The sequence below is a fragment of the Suricata suricatta genome, chromosome 2 (assembly GCF_006229205.1).
Source record: "Suricata suricatta isolate VVHF042 chromosome 2, meerkat_22Aug2017_6uvM2_HiC, whole genome shotgun sequence".
Lineage (NCBI taxonomy): Eukaryota > Metazoa > Chordata > Mammalia > Carnivora > Herpestidae > Suricata > Suricata suricatta.
In genome coordinates, this window is record NC_043701.1 from 53,392,442 (window position 1) to 53,410,322 (window position 17,881).

Genomic DNA, 17,881 nt, shown 5'->3' on the forward strand with positions numbered 1-17,881 from the left:
ATGTGTGTGAGAGAATCTCAATGTGTTTCCTTGTCCCTGTGTTATTACATCACATTACTGGGGCTAGCTCTTGCAGTTGTACTCTGCAGCAATTCCTCAGCATCAGCTTGTAGTTCATTATTTCACCATGCAATTGTGTCTAGTCTAAAATCCCTCGCATCTAGCTTTTCAAAACAGTTTTATTTCTAAGATTTTAATTGACTTTTCTTTATATCTTGCTGTCTTTAGTTTTTCTACTTTTTAAGCATACTATGGTTCATTTTTTATAGAAGCTATTCCTTTCTATATCTTTTTTTGCATTGTTCATTGTAACTATTACAAATATTTGTCCATTTCAAATTAACTGCAGTAAATTTAAGATATAAATTTACCACTTATATCTACTTATCATGAAATATTTTATGCATTTTGGACATGTATGCCAACTTACGGTCAGAAATTTTTGTTTGTTTTTGCTTTTATTTTCTCTTTCTATCTGTTCTCTCTGTTTACCTTTCCTTCTGTAGAGATCATATGTTGCCTCTACTTAGTCTCCCAGATATCAGCTTAGAAACAGGTAACTTTAGAAATCCTAGTCCATATTCATAGTTGGGACAATATTATTTGAATAATGTGTTATTAAGCAAACAGGCAGATTGGTTCAGGTGTGGGCATGAAACTGTACCTTTGTCTAGCTGCTTTCCAAGGCCAAAATCTCTAATAAATGAGACTTAATTTATATTTTTCTCTCAGAAGATTCATCCCTCACCCAGCTTCAAGTTGTGAGCCTAATCCTAGAGTCTTTACCCAACAGATGTTAAAGGCTGCCATTGTTGTGCCCATAGCCAAAGTCCAGTAATCTTTGCCAGCAACATTGCTCCTGTTTGGATTTTTAAAATATCTATTATTTTTAAAAGTATCTATTATTGCTTTGAGTTGAGGATACAGAATGCACCAAGGCATGAACTTAATATATCATTTTGACCAGAATCTCCTTATCTGTTCTATCCTGTTGAATTGAATAGTTGGTTTATTTATTGAATCTGTCTGTTTAAAACAGAAGCAGTCCCAGCTAACATTATAAGACAAGAAAAAAAAAATGTAAAGAGTACACCGATTTAGAAGGAAAAAAATAAAACAGCCTTTGTTTGTAAATGACTTGATTGTCTTTGGAGAAAATCTTAAAGAATCAGCCCAAAAAACCTCCTGGAACTAATAGCAAGGTTGCAGGATACAAGGTTAATATCCAAAAGTCAACTGGTTTCCTATATAACAGTAAATCAATAAATGGAACTTGAAATGTAAAATGCAACACCACTTATATTAGTATACCACAAAAAATGCTTATATGAAATAAAATCTAACAAAATATGTACAGAATATACATGAGGAAAACTATAAAACTAGTAAATGAAATCAAATAACTAAATAAATGGAGAGCTATCCCATATTCATGGAGAGGAAAACTCAGTATTGTCAAGATGTCAGTTCTTCCAAACATGATATATAGATTTAATGCAATTCCAATCAAAATCCAAGCAAGTTATTTTCTGGTGATCAACAAATTGATTCTAAGGCTATGTGGAAAGTCAAAAGACCAAAAATAACCAACAGAATATTGAAGGAGAAGAACAAAGTTAGAGGACTGCACTACCCAATTTTAATACTTACTTTAAGCTATAGTCATCAAGATTGTGGTATTGGCAATAGGCAAATAGATTAATGGCATGGGGACTCCATAAGTAGACTCACATAAATATAATCAACTAACCTTTGATCAAGGAGCAAAGGCAACACAATGGAACAGAGATGGCTTTTTAAATAAATGATGCTGGAATAACTGGACATCCACATGTAAATGAACAAAAACAAATAAACAGAAAAAAGGCTTTATAGAACCTGAAATATTAACTCAAAATGGACCACGGACCTAAATGTAAAATGTAAACTTATAAAACTCCTAGAAGAAAATCTAGATGACCTTTTGTTTGGAAATGACTTTTCCCCCTGATAAGGAGTGCTTCTGTGTCAAAAAGTTTAGAAGGTGGAAACAGAGCTCTGGGAGTTGAATTCCAAAGATTTGTTCAGGAAGGTTGGTGCTAGTGGGCTTCACCCTCTGGGGGACTCAACAGCAGGTAAGTAAAGTACAGCATGACTGGGGACAACAGCTTCTTCTGGAGGAGGGAGAGCCTAATGCAGATTGGTGTAGAATGCACCAGAAGCTCATTTATGTCAAATTTTCTTTGGGATCCTGCTATACAAATAAGCTTGTTGCATCCAAGTGTAGGGTCTTCTCATCCATGCTTCAGACATTACAAGAAACAATTTCCTTCCTTCATCTTTATCAAATTGGCTATTTGTCACAAGAGCAGAACAACAACACCCAAAACAACAATAGGCCTCTTAAAAGTGATGTTGAGATCATCAGTCATGACAAATCCTCCAGCTATAATTGCAGACATACCAACAGTAGCATCAGTCATGGTTGCAATGGCACCTGCATGAAGGAATCCAGGTACTCCTTACAGCTAAGGACCTCCTCAAAATATGCAAACTATCTTTTCTTCTACATTATTATGGAACATTACATATTCCAAGCCCAAGTCTTCCTCAAGGCTTCTGGGAAAGTGCTGAGTCTGTGATATTTGTTAGTTTACAAGATTTGCGTCATGAAAAAAGGTTTTGAAGTCTTCAATCCATCAAGTAGATTTACATTTATACAAAGGCAAACATTTCCAGGAGCCGTCTTCAAATTCCTTCATGATCTGGTCAAAGAGGAGTCTCATATCCTTGCTGCATCTGGGTTGGGGACAGAACGGTCCCTATTAATGATCTCAGATGAGAACTACCTCTATGGCAGCTGTTCAGTCCCTCGCCAGTGGACTGCCTCTTTGTGGTTAAGGCGTGGCTCCCTGTGGTTAAGCAGGGCTTGGAGTGGGCACAGTTACAAGCCACAGTTCCACAGTATGCCTCCAAGGCTGCCGGGCTCCACTGGCATGGCTGCCAGGCTGCCTGCCCACCTGCTTTCTCCTCTTATTCATGAAGGGGCAAATGACACCTTGCAATGACTTTTTAAATGCACCAAAGGCACAATCTATGAAGGAAATAGTTGACAAACTGGATTTCACTAAAATTAAAGCATTCTGCTCTTTAATAAACACTGTCAAGTAAATAAAAAGACAAGCTACAGACTGGAAGAAAATATTTACAAAACCATGTCTGATAAAGAGCTATTATCCAAAATATGGACAAAATTCTTAAAATTAAACAATAAAAAAACTCATTAAAAATTAGACACGGTCATTAACAGACATCTCGTCATAGAAGATACACACATGGCAAATAAGCAGATGAAAAGATATTCCATATCATGTGTCATCAGGGAAATGCAAATTAGAACAATGGGATACTGCAGCATAACTATCAAAATGGCCAAGACATGGAACACTAACAAACACCAAATACTGGTGAAGATATGGAGCAACAAGAACTTTCATTCATTACTAGTGTAAATGCAAAAAGTATAGCCAATTTAGAAGATGGTGTGGTAGTTTCTTATAAAACTAAACATAGTCTTACCATACAATCCAGCAATAGCACTTCCTGGTATTTACTCAAAGAAGTTGAAAACTTATGTCCACATAAATACCTATACATAGGTGTTTTCAGCATAACATAATTTGTAATTATTCATAATTGCCAAAACTTGATGGAAACCAAGATATGCTTCAGTAGGTGAATGGGTAAACTGTGATGTATGAAGAAAGTGGAATATTATTCAGCACCATAGGGAAATAAACCATCAAGCCATGAAAAGACAAGGAGGCACCTTAAATATATAGCACCAAGTAAAAGAAGCCAATATGAAAAGGCTATATATTGTACAATTCCAACCATATGACTTTCTAGAAAAAGAAAAACTATGAAGATAGTAAAAAGATGAGTGGTTACTGGGAATTGGTGGGAGACAGAGATGGATAGGCAGAGCATAGAGGATTTTTAGGATAGTGAAAATACTCTTTATGACACTATAATGGTAGATATGCAACATTATACACTTGTCCAAACCCATAGAATGTATAACACCAAGAGTGAGCCCTAATATAAACTATGGACTTTGGGTGATAATGACATATTAATGTAGGTTTATCAATTAAAACAAATGTACCACTCTGGTAGGGGGGTGTTGATAATTGAGGAGGCTATGCATGTATTGCGGGAGGGGTATAAGGGAACTCTATGTACCTTCTTCTCAATTTTGTTGTGAACCTAAGAATAATAAAGTCTTAAAATACAAGATGAACCCCCTCCCCCTCCCATAATATTTTAAGCTTCAGAGTTTGACCAAATCCTATGAGTTTTTATAAAGTCTTTTCATTATTTTCATTTTCTCAGTAAGCCAAATTTCCTCTTTGGCTTAAGAGCTACTTAGGAATTTTTTTCTTTTGGATTCAAAATATGAATCAGTGAATAAGTCACCTCTTTTTTCTAATTTTAAACCTTATTTTCAGCTCTTGTATATATACATTTACCACTATATGCACCATGAAAAAGAAGCCCCAAGTCATCAAAGTCCCTATTTATCCATAGTCAGGAAGAGACACAAGAAATCCTACCTCAGCAACCTTCATAGTTGTTTCCTGTATTTTACTGCTGATGAGATCCTGGCTAAAATTCCCCAGAGCTGACAACATAACCAATAAGGTAATATGAGAATTTTTCGTAATACTTGCCTTCATTCCATAATGTTAGTTTTACACTATTTTTCTCTATCTTATACTCTGTTGATTCAAATTGAGAAGGGAAATAAAAACACTTCAGGAGACTTATTTATATCCATTTTATTAAATTCAAATTCAATCCATGAAGGCTGTTAAGAGTGTGCATCAGAGCCGGAAGCTGCTTGGGGTAAATTTCCGTATTTTGTCCTACTTCACATTGTTAAATTCAGTAAAACTGCATTGAGGTAACAGGCAGGAACACTGAATGAATTTAAATCTATTTCGGCTGCTGACTTAATCTGATAAACGTGTACCCCCCTTTAGAGAGTGAACTAAAAGTTAAAACTTGAAATAGGCTCCATTTTACTTAATCTATGTGAAGGAAAAGGATATTGCCGAAGGAAAATGTCAGCAGCAGTGTCCGTCACTCCAGCCTTGGGGCCAGTGGTTATATGTCAGTTATTTGGTGTGCAGGCACATCCAGCCAACATGAGCTAATGAGAAGAAAAAGAAGGTAGAACTGAGCTGGATAGCCATTTGGAAAAAAAAAAAAAACCTGGTATCAGGGAAGTCTTTCCTCTAGACAGTGTTTTGGTTCTGAACACTGTTTTTCAAAGGGTATCCCTTAACCAAAAGCATCAGTTTTACTTGTGAGCTTGTTAGAAATGCAAATTCATAGGCACTTTGGTGACCTATTGAATCAGAATCTCAGGGGAAAAAGCCCAGAAAACCGTGTGATAAAAGCTCACCAGGAGATTTTCTTATGCATATTAACGTTTGAGAACCATGAAGGTAGGGAGAAATACTCAATTAGGTAAATTGGGTAGGAGAAATTCAAGAAGTCAGAGCTAATTGTGAAGACAAATAGAAATAGTCACCTAGCTTCTGTTATTGGTGCAACTAGCAAGACCGTAGCCCACAGCTGGTAGAGAAGAGGTCCAGAGAGGAAGTTTAGATTTCTAATTAGCAGAATTATTGGCAGGAATTACATAGAATTTTAGGGCCTAGACCAGCTAAGTGGAGCTAACAGCTCTAGTCTACTCCCAGGGGGAACTGGATTGTTAAGTAGTTAAACCCAAATTTAAGTCCGGTTGTAAAGGTTAGAATCAAATTAGACTCTAATACAATCATTAGATAAATAGGGCTGGGGACAAAATGAACCCTGCTATCCCATGTGCTACGTGAACGTCTGGAGCTAATCTCCAGCACATCAACAACCGATCTGTAGTTAGCAACATGAGGATCTGCCCCACTAAACGAGTGGGTTGACAACTCTGATTTGGTTTCTGCTTTGGTCAGCGCTGATTTGAGAACTTTCTCCACGAAGACAATGCCTGGCAGGTGAAAGAAGGAGATTATTGTGGAAGAAATGGGAAACAACCCATCCTGATTTTAGCACTGAAAATCCAAGATCCTAGCAAAACAGTTTCAGTAAAGCCAAGAAGTGTGGTGACCCGATAGCCAAGTGAAGTCTGATTTTGTGAGGTAAATATAACATCTCTAATTTACTCTTTGCTATCTTTTGTTATCTTGTTAAATCGATTCAAAGGATTACTTTAATAATCATTTTTTAAAAATTTAAGAGATTCATTTGATTTGAAGGTGTGTATTTCCAGAAATTTGCATATTTGTTTATTCTTTGTAGATTGTGGGCCAAAAAATAACTGGAGATGCATATTATGTAAAATCGTGTGCTATAGATTTTTGGTTTGTTGCAACACCACTAATCAAAATTTAAAAAAGGAAAGTTCATGCCTTTAGCTTTTAATCAATGCTTACTAGGTAGGTGGTTGGCTGAAGAGCCATAGGACACCTGGAGTGACGATCCTTACTGATCCTTAAGGACAAAACTTTGGAGCAGAAGTGTTGTGAATGAGTTACCAAGTGGATGAATGAATCACTAAATCACAAAACTATTGGATACAGATAGAGTCCAAACAGGTGCAGGATAAAGAAACCAACTCTGATCTATTTAATCAAATTGGAGGGCTTATGTCTGTTATTTAGAACACTTGTGAAAAGAAAAACCAGTTCCCCTTAACTTGAAAAGAATATTTCAACTCTTGTTTTATACTTTTGATATAAATCACTAATATTAGAATTTTCTCTGGAAAATTCTTCTGAAAATAACCACATCTTTTAAAGAGAGCTAATTTTATAAAGTCTAGTGATATGTGTAAGGGACTTGGGACTTATTCCTCTAAATTATGAGTCTATAATGATGCACTCTAAGTTCAAGGTTACATAAATAAAAATCAAAGGCTAATTGAGCCTAAAAAATTGCATTATCTCTTGCAGAGAAACAGCTGCATGAGAGTCAGGAACACAATGACTTGAGGCCCTTTCAAAAGCAAACGTTTTTATGAATGCTGTTCAAAAGAAACCCTTTTTACCAAGTCAACATTGCACAAACTGTGAGGAAGAGGGTGACTTTTATAGGAAACAGCTGTCCTGATAAACTGTAATAGTATGGATCTTCTTAAATTGTCTAAATTCTACTCACCATGGTCCCCAAAGCCCTAAGGATAAGTCAGAGAAAGACAAATACCATATGGTTTCACTCATATGTGGAATTTAAGAAACAAAACAAATGAACAAAGGGAGGAAAAAAAGAAAGAGGCAAACCAAGAAACAGACTCAACTATAGAGAACAAACTGATGGTCACCAGAGGTAAGGAAGGTAGGGGGATGGGTAAAATAGGGGATGGAGATTAAAGAGTGGATTTGTCATCATGAGCACTGAGTAATGTATAGAATAGTTGCATTGCTACATTGTACACCTGAAACTAATATGACAATGTATGTTAACAATACTGGAATTAAAATTTAAAAATTTAGGAAAGTCTCCAGGAAATAAATACATGGGAAGTCAGCAAAGTTGATTTCAAAATAGTTAGCCAGGAATAAGAATAAAAGAAAAATCCATTTTTAATGTGTAGGTCAAGCTATGTCACCTTAAAATAACCTTAATTTCTAGGGGAAGGCAAAAAGACTGCCTGGTCTCCCTCACCCTCTTACAATTGATATCAGGGTTCAGAATGTTCCTTAACACGTTTCAACAAAATATCTTAGGACAGAGCAGAGATAACTAAAAATTTAAGTAAGTTATTTTTCAATCATTTGTTTACAACATAGTTTGTTGTGTGATGAAAGGACATTTTTAATAATAAATATTTTTCAACATGAAATTATTAAATTTCTTACTATTAAGGAATTTGTTGGAGACAATATATTGAACACGTGACTCTCCAACATGCTGAATGTATGTGTATGCGATTCACATGGAATAAGAGAAGAAAGTGTACTTTTTTAAAGATGTATTCTTTAATTCTTGACACAGAGAGAGAGTGAGCAGGGGAAAAACAGAGGGAGAGGGAGACATAGAATCTATTTGAAACAGGCTCCAGACTCTGAGCTGTCAGACAAAGCCCAATGTGGGGCTCAAAGCCACAAACTGCAAGATCATGACCTGAGCCAAAGTGAGATGCTTAAAGTGACTGAGCCACACAGGCACCCCAGAAAGTGTGTTTCTTGAATGTGAGACATTAAACTCTCTGGTATGCAAAAGTCTCCATGGTTTAGTTACAGACAGTTCTAAATAAATAATCACAAGATGGGAGTTCTGGTTTTAGATGACGAGCAGCTAACAAAGTCAAATTGTTCTTTCTGAGTGCTTTGTTAAATCACCAAGGAAAACAGAGGGATAAACAGATGAATGGATAAACAGATAGATGGATGATAGGCAGACTAGATAGATAGATAGATAATGATTAATTAAGTAAACAATTATCCATAGGGAACTTAAGAGAAGTAATGCATGTGTTTAGGACAGGGCTGGATTGTGAATGTGTGGCGTGCAAGTTGGTAGTGAGTGAGTATAGAGTAGAGAATAGGTAGTAAGTAGGTGAGGTTGAAAGGATAGTGGGTGAACATGGAATGGGAAGTAGATGATGATGGTTGGTACTGAGCAGCTACAGGGCAGGGATTAATTAGTGAGTGGATAGGTAGTGAATAGATGTAGGTGGTAAATGGCATGGGGTAAGTGGTAAGGAATGAGTAAGTGTAAGGTGAGGGGAGGCAGAATAGTGTGGTTAGGGGAAGTAACTAATGAGTGGATACAGGACAAAGAAGAGGTATGTGTGAGTATGCATAGAGAGCTAGGTATAGAGTGAGTATAGAAACAAATAATGAGTATGTGTGGTTAGAAGTTAAATACCTCTAACTCTTTAATCCTCAAGTGAGTGACTGAGGGGGTTAAAGAGGTGGGCAGGTAAAGAGTGGATATGAAGTGGGTTGTGGATAGTAAGTGGTTGGGCAGTCAACTTATATGACACAGTGTAGTTTTTAAGTGGCTGTGAGACAGGTAAAAATATTAACTAAGTAGGTAGAGTGGGTTTGGGGCAGGATGTAGATAGTAAGTAGTTAGGTAGAAAGTGGATATTGGTGTGGATCTGGTCCTTGTGGTGAGATGTGCCTAGTTTATTGGACCTGACCTTGGACATAGAACTTGGTTTTGGAATTGTACTTTGGACATTAATCTTAAACCAGGATTTTTAAAAAAGTTTTATTTATTTTGAGAGAGCACAAGTGGGAGTGGGGCAGAGAGAGAGGGACAGAGGATGTGAAATGGGCTCTGTGCTGACTGCAGTGAGCCTGATGTGGCACTTGAACTTACAAACCACAAGATCATGACCTGAACTGAAGTCAGACATTCAACTGATTGAGCCAGCCAGGTGCCCCCAAACCAGAATTTTTGACCTAGAGCTTGAATCTCTGCACTGGCCTTGGACTTTGATGCTAAATATTGAAAGAGACCCTCTTACCCCAGACCTGAACTCTACCTTTTCATGAGACTTAGACCTGGACTTTCAACAATATCTTAGATCTATATCTTAGAAGTAGAAATTGGACCTTGTATTTGAAACTTGGAGGCAAACCTCAAACCTGGATCTTTGACCTAGACCTTGCACTTGGATGTGAACCTGGACCTTAGATCTGAAGTTGTTCCTTGGACCTAGAAATTGAAGCTTAATCTGGATTTCGAATCTAAATTTTGAACCTGGAATTTGCACCTTATCTTGTGGTTTTCTCACATTAGGGCAGGGACATCTCTTTATAAGATTGGCTCAAATGTCAAGGCTGATGATGCCACACATGCACCAAAAGGGTATAAAAGTTATTATTCACATAGTGAGGCCTTTTTAGGGAAAGCAGGAGAGAGCTCTAGGCTGGTCTGAAAATGGCTGAGAGAGCAAGGAGGGGCAAGAGGTTTGAGGTTTTATTATGGCTAGGGGATGGGGGCAGGGTGAGCATATGGGGCAGAATTTCCATGGTTTAAACTTTCTGCTAGTGTCAATGGAGGGAGAACATGGCCTTCCTTGCAGTCTTTCCAAACTATGAGGCAAAAAGGGAAGAGAGAGATGTGGAACTTGAAAGATATCAGTAGCCAATCATTAATAACTGAGTCAGACTCTTTATTATAATTCACCCCTTGATGATTGAATTATGGCTGAAATATGTCATTTGTCACAAAATCGAATTTGAATTTGTTTAAGTAAACCAATATAGTGCTCTATGAGGCCTATAGCTGGAAGCCAGTAAAAGAAGTAAAATTTCAATTGAATGCTATGTTCAAGAACCCCACCTTGTGTATTCTGAAAAGTTAAATGAGTATCTTTGATATTCTAAACAACACTTCAAACTTTGAATAGGGAATACTTTAGAAAGGCTTTGAATTATAGATCTAGTGTATGCTGAGACATTTGCAATCTTGACTTATATTTTGGGTAGGTGTGAGATAAGAAACACCTAGTTCTTTATGCTAAAGACCATGGTTTTTGCCATTGACTAAACCCAATGGTCAGATTATGGACAATGACCAAGAGTCTATAAAAATGAAACTGATTGTAAGCCAGGGCATCCGGTGCCAAGGTGGCTGCCTAAAGTTCAGCCAATTGTGCCAACCTTTAGATTCTGGACTTTATCGGGGGCATTTAGTTAAAGCATGGTCAGTAGAAGCCCTCCAGCAGATTCCATCATGTGTAATATTGGTAGTGCCATCCATAAAGTATATCAACTCCCCTTCTTATTTACTCAGCTGTTTCCATGGGGTCTTCAGAAGAGGAGTGACTTCCTCCAATGCCTTATGGCAAGGGACTGAGAACAAAGGAAACCATTTTCTCCTGCAAAGGGAATATACCAGATGGTCTGATTCTTCCTTTATTCTAAAAAATGTATATTTATTTTATCAAGGTTTCAATGGCCATGCCAAGCTTATATTCTTTTGCCTCTGAGACACAAGGGATAATGTCAACTGGGAGCATAGAGCCACAGGCTCAGGGCCCATAAGAGACTCATCTCTAGAAGGACCCAACGTGGAGGCACTAACTTTCATTCTACTGGTGTATAACATGGGACTCTGAAGAGCAGAAGCTCATGGGTGACTTATGGCCATCTTGGGTGCCCCACAGACTCTAAGAGACAGAAAAAGAGGCTCCTAAAAACTCTACAATTAAGGACTTTATGGGGAGCACAAATGAGAGTGCCTGTTATGTTGCCATTTAGACAGATCTAGAGCCTTTAGGCTCTAGGGCCAATTAGTGAGTAATAGAATAAATGGTCTTGAGTAAAATTGTAAATGAGGTAAATGTTGCCTCCAAAACCCAAAAACACCTTAAAATGCCATGCTATTTTAACATTGTAGGTTATGACAGAGTCAATAGTTGTTTCTTGACAGTTTCAGGAATAGAATGGCCTTCAATTGACCAAATAATGCCCAGAATCTTGCTGAGGTGGTGGGGCCTTGTACTATTTGTGGGACATCCCTTTCTAATGAGTTCCCTCATGAATATTTGTATGTGCTGAGTGAGTATGCCAAATGAATTTCCTCAGAGGAAGATTTATCAATGTAATGTCATATCTACATTCCTGGAGAAAGTTGAATGTAGCCCTGAAAAGATGGTGTTGAATAGACTGTTGAGGTACCCCCAGGTAGCCAGGTTAAGGTGTATTATTGTGTCCTTTAAGGTAGAAGAAAATTAGTGCTGAGAGACTGTTGAAATGGGCACTGAACAGAATATATCAGCCAAATCTTTGACTGTAATGTATCTACCACTATAATAGGTTTTGATCCTTGAAAGTCTTGTTTTAATTTATTTTGGTCTGTGTTAACAATTATAATAGGTTGGGACAAATCTGCAGGGTCTCTTTTTGTCAAAACTATTTTAAATGCCAAAGACTTAATTTATTTTTAACTTATTATTTATTAGGTCAGAATATCTATGCCCACTGTAAGATATTTTAAGGAGAATGGAACTATGACCCTGGGGAATATAGGCAAGGCAATAGTTTTAATTGTTAAGGTGAGGCATATTTCTGTTTCTTCTATTTTCTGTTTGCAACTCCTTTTAGATTATAGGAGGTACCTTATTTAAACTTAGTGAGATCCCTAGGTGTAGGATGACTTATTTAAATTTAGTGGGATCCCCCAGGTATAAGTCTAATTTGAACTCCAATACAGATTAAGGTCCATATTGGTGAAAGTTTACCAGTTTGAGCATTTCAGCAAGCATTAAAGTTAATTTAGAATTTAGAAATTAAATTTAATTTATATGTTAAATTTTATCTTTTTATTGTATAATATGTTTATCAAATCTTTGATTTCCAATTAGATCAAATGAGAGTTTTTACAGATTCCCACATCCTGGTCTAAAGTCTAAATCGAGGTCTAATTCCAAGCCCAGAGTCGAAGTGAAAAACAAGAGTCTAAGTTTCAAATTTAAGGTCATGCCCAAGGAATCTGAAAATTCTAGACCCAAGTCTCATGTTCAATATTCACATCCAATGTTAGGTTCAGTTCTAGATCCAACATTCAGATTTTATCCCCTGATCCAAAGCAAGAGGACCAATTACCATGATACAAGGAATAGATCCAAAGTGTAGGTGTTTCAGTTCAAAGACCAGGTCAAATCAATTGCAAATTCATATTTAACTTCTAATATTAGTTCAGTGTTCAGGTACACAGTATAGATCAAGGATGGAGGTTCAGATGCAAGTTCCAGATCCAAAGTTATGTCCAGATACATGTAGAAGGTCCAAGATAGACTTAAGAGGTTCTCATCTAAGGTCTAAGTCCATGACAAACAACCAAGTCAAAGGTCAGGCCCAAGATCCTGGACACATTCAGGCTCAGGTTTGCTGTCCTATATCCAGGTCAAAAGCCAGGATCTATGGTCCCTATCGAAGCCTGAGGCCCATGTCTAAATTCCATTGCCCATGTCTTGGTCACATCAGAGACCTAGGTCCAGGTAAGTATAAAGAGTAATATTTACTTGTGAATTGCAGTTCTAACCTCATAAACCCTATGACTAAGAGTCATCTCCAGGTCTGAAGTCCAGGAATAAGATCTGAATTTCACTATCAATCTCCAGGTGTAAAGTCCCAAATCCAGCCCAAGGTTTAAGGTTTTCATTCAAATCTGAAACCCAAAATCTTGGTCTAGGATCAAGGTCCAGATCCTAGTACTAGAGTCAAGATCATGTGTTAATCTAGGTCTGAGATCTAAGATGAAGTTTAGAGGATAATATCCAGAGTTCTACTCCAGAGTTTAATTCCATGACCAAAGACATCATCTAGAGTCAGTTCCAAATTCCTCAACATCTAGGTCCTAAATTGAGGTATTATTTTGTCCAAGTGCAAGGGCTAGATTCGAGGGTCAGGTCCAGATACAAATTCCAGGTTCAAGTTCTAAGACCAAGGTCTGTGTTCAAGGTCCAAGTTCACCATTTAGTCAAAAGTCCATGGTTTATTTTAAAGGTTATGATCCAGGTCCAGGTCCAAAGTTCAGATCTAAGCTCAAGCCCTAGGCACTCAGATGTCAATGTCCAAGTCTATTGCTTATGTCCAAGTTTATATTAAAATTGTGCATCTTACAGGCTCCTTGATTTCTCAGTAGGTTAAACGTCCGACTTCAGTCTAGGTCATGATCTTCCCAAATTCGAGACCCACATCAGGCTCTGTGCTGACAGCTCAGAGCCTGGAGCCTGTTTTCGGATTCTGTTTTTACCTATCTCTCTCTCCCTGCACTCCTCCACCCCCTGCTCATGCTCTCTCTCTCTCTCTCTCTCTCTCTCTCTCTCTCTCTCTCTCTCTCTTTCTCTCTCTCAAAACTAAATAAACATTAAAAAATTAAGTTGTGCATATTAAAGAAGACGCTGTTGAGTAAAAGGTGTGTTCTCAGAATGTGCAATTTTGTTTAGATACACCTTACTTTAACCTTAAAAAACATTCAATAAGAATCTATTTTCAAGCTGAATCTGAGAAGTATCTGATTCTGAGCCTGACTTTTTATAATGCTAGCTTATATACGTGCACACTACTTTCTTCTAAATTTACTCAAACTCACAATAAGAAAGTACTGGTGAGAACAACATGTGAATCTAAACTTATTTCATATGTACTGCTTAGGTTTACTTGAATTTGTTCTAACTCACAGGAAAAAGATGTGATTGGGAAGAATATAAGATCCTGAGATATTTCTTCTCTCATATAAATCTTGTTTTAACCTTAGTCTATTCTAATAGACTCTATTCTAATTACTTTAACAAAGAGTGTCAGACACAGAACCTATTTGCCCGTATAGTACTCTTTCCATAAAAATTACTCAAATTCATCTTACCTTGCTTTAACAGTGAGAAAACACTTTTAATATAAAGTTGTGTTTCTGACTTTTTTGCCCACATAAAGCTTTTTCAACAGGCAAATAAAAAATTTTAAAGATGTTCCTGATTCTAAGCTTGTTAATTTCCTTCTCATTTATATCCTAGATTCCATGTAACCCACAATAAGACATATTTTAAAAGAGAATGTATGATATTGAGTTTGGTTAATCATATATTATTGTTTTCACAGAACACTTTGTTGACTTACCTTAATTGCTCAAATTCTGTAAAATAGTACAGTTGAGAATGTGTGTTTGTGAACTTTTTTCATATAAATCTTACATTCATCTTGGTGTATTCTAACAGATAATAATTTTCTTTAGAAAGAAATGTCTGATTTAAATTTTTTCTTATACTGCTTTTTCTATACTCAAATTCTATCTAGATTTACTTTAATCCCCACTAAGAGCTTTTAAGAACTTATTTATACTTATACTTGTTTTCACAAACACTGCCTTGACATCTTAATTTGGTTGAACCAATATTAGGAAGGAACATTTGAGAACAATAAGTGATTATGAACTCACCTACACAAATACTCTTTCAATTCATTATAATTTGCTCTGACTCAAAATAAGAAGGTATTTTTGAAAACAATATGTGACTCTGGGATCCTGCTCACGAATACTGCCTAGATTCATCACAATTTGTTCCAACACTAAATAGGTAGTTCCTTTTGAGAGCGATATGTAAATAAACAATGCTTTTCACAACTACTAGACCCCGACATTGCACCTAAACTTTTGACCTGGATTTAGATGTGACCCTGGACATAGAACTTATACCCGACCCTCAATATTGGACCTAGAATGTGGCTATCTATCCTCATCTCCCACTCACTCACTACCTACAACCTGCCCCATACCTACGTACTACTCCCCACCTCACTAATTATCAAACTTCATTCTCAAATCCACCACTTGCTACTTAACCCCTTACCCATATCTACTTGCTACTTACATTCTACCTTACAGCCTCTCACTACCTACCCTACTTCATTATCATTGACTAATTACCCCTGGCAAACTAACTCTATGAATACCATGCCCTACCTATACTCAATACCTTGCTTCATATTACTGTACAACCTCACCCTTGCCCCACAACCACTAACCAACTATCCCCCACCCCAAGCCCATTCTTTACCTACACTCCACCTCATACACACATGCTACCCACCCCCTGAGCAGCACGCACTCACTGTCTACATATCAACACATATACTTATTACTTGCTCCTCACCCCATACCCACTCAAAATCTAATTCACCCCACAAATAAAGTTACCTATTCTCTGCTCCAAACCACTCACTACCTATACTCAGCTATGCAGAAAGTACAGCTAGATTATAAAACACAATAATTAATTATAAGGTAACAATCTGGCATTACCTAGTTCACCCACTTGTTCATTTTATACATTCATTTCATAAATGTTTATTACTTACCTCATGTACTTATTAAATATCAGAATTGTTTTAGATAAAAAAATAAGAGTAAAACATAAGAATAAAAATTAAACATAGTTCCAAACCTTCAGAATATTTCAGCCTAATGAAGGATATGCTCAAGCAAATTGATCATTATAATTAATAAAATAAATACTAAGGTAGGAAAAGCTAGAGGCTCTGATGAAACATAGGGACATCTGAAAAGGAGGACATGGGAAAAGGGGACACTTGATCCAAGCCCTGAAACAAAAAGAAACCCTGAAAGCAAAAAGAGCATCAGGGGCAAAAGAGCATATTACATCATCAGAGAATGGCCACATAGATAATCAGATGATGGTAAGATTATTAAATAACATGTATACCAAACATCATATTCAAAACTGTGCAATAATGATTCAGGTAATGCTTATATGCCTCTATGGTGTAGCTGCAAGTATTATATTCCCTTTTTAGTGAGAAAAATGAGGCTGAGAGAACTTGACTACTTTCCTAAGGTCCTATGGGTACTAAGCAGTAGAACTGAAACTACAGGCTAAGACTATGAAGCCAAAGCATGGTCTACACTGCCTTCCTGACACCAACAAGAATAATAAAGGATGAACGCAAGGGAGAAGGAAGAACTAGATCATGAGGGTCTTATGTAGATTTGCTAAAACATTTGGGTGCTCTCTTGAAGACCATGAGAAGTCATTGAAGAATTTACATAGTAATGTTTGTTAGGTAAAATTTTAACCCTAATTATAAAAGTAATTTCAATGATTTTTTTCAACAGAGAGGCAGAGAGTAAGAGAGAGAGAAGGAGGGAGGAACAGAAAAAGGGACACAGAGGATCAGAAGCAGGCTTTGCTCTGTGATCACAGAACCCAATTCAAGGCTCAAACTCACGAATGGTGAGATCATGACTGAGGCGAAATCAAGAGCTGGCTGCTTAACTGACTGAGCCACCCAGGCACCCCAAAAGTAATTTGAATTACTGTGATAAAAATTATATAATAGAACATCCCCCAAATGGAAATATGAGACTCCTGAATTTCTCTCTTCTCACAGACCCACCAAATGTACAGCTACATATGGAGCAATTTCCTCTGAGAGAAATTCAGAAATGAGTTGAGTGACTTCTGCACACTGGACAACTGAGAAAATACCTGCATTGAAATGAGTCAGAAAGGCTGAGACACTCTCTCACCACAAATCCCAACCATACACATCATGCAATCCTGAGGAAACCTCCAACTTTCAGCTTTTCTCTGAGAAGCATGGGATTTGGAACCTACGATGCATGTCCCAAGTTTCAAGTCTGCCACCCAGAGGATGAATTCCAAATCACCTGGCTCTGAAAGCCAATAAGGCTTGTCCAGGAGTCCCACAACACAAGGAAGGAAGGAAGGAAGGAAGGAAGGAAGGAAGGAAGGAAGGAAGGAAGGAAGGAAGGCAGGCAGGAAGGAAGAGAAGCTGTTAATGAGTACATGGCACTGTCCATGGCTTTTCCTTTGAACTCAGCACAGAAGGTGCAGTGGAAAATTCTCACCTCCCAGTCTTTCCCAGGAGGGGTTTGACTGCATGCCAGCAGCTACCTGGGGGTTCAGCACATCTACGTGAATGAAAGCCTCCTCAAAGCCTGAACAAGCCATTGGGCACATCCTCTACTTTTTTTTTTTTTTTTTTTTTTTTGGCTCACTCCAACAATAAAACCCAGTTACCAGCATCTCCCTAGAAGGACTTTGTCCACACATCAAGTAGCCCAACTTTTATGACGTCCACTTGAAGGACAGGTCTTCAAATCACCTAACTCTGATAGCCAGCAGGGCTTGGCAGCCAAAGTCCCATAGGCATATATATTAAAAAACAAACAAAGCAGTTTTCAAAAAGGCACAGGAGCAGTTGCTGTACCTATCCTCGGGCTCCGCACAGAGGAAGCAGGTAAAAACATCCAAGATTCTCCCTGGCAAGGGAGATTTGACTGCCTTCTGTCCCAGCTGCTCCCTGACCCCCTTTAAGAATATCAGCATGTT

The 17,881-nt window shown here is 37.5% G+C and overlaps 1 pseudogene; it reads right to left on the minus strand.

Moving 5' to 3' along the window:
* Nucleotides 1-2,206: 2,206 nt before the first annotated feature.
* LOC115274983 lies at nt 2,207-17,500 on the minus strand (annotated as a pseudogene).
* Nucleotides 17,501-17,881: the final 381 nt, after the last annotated feature.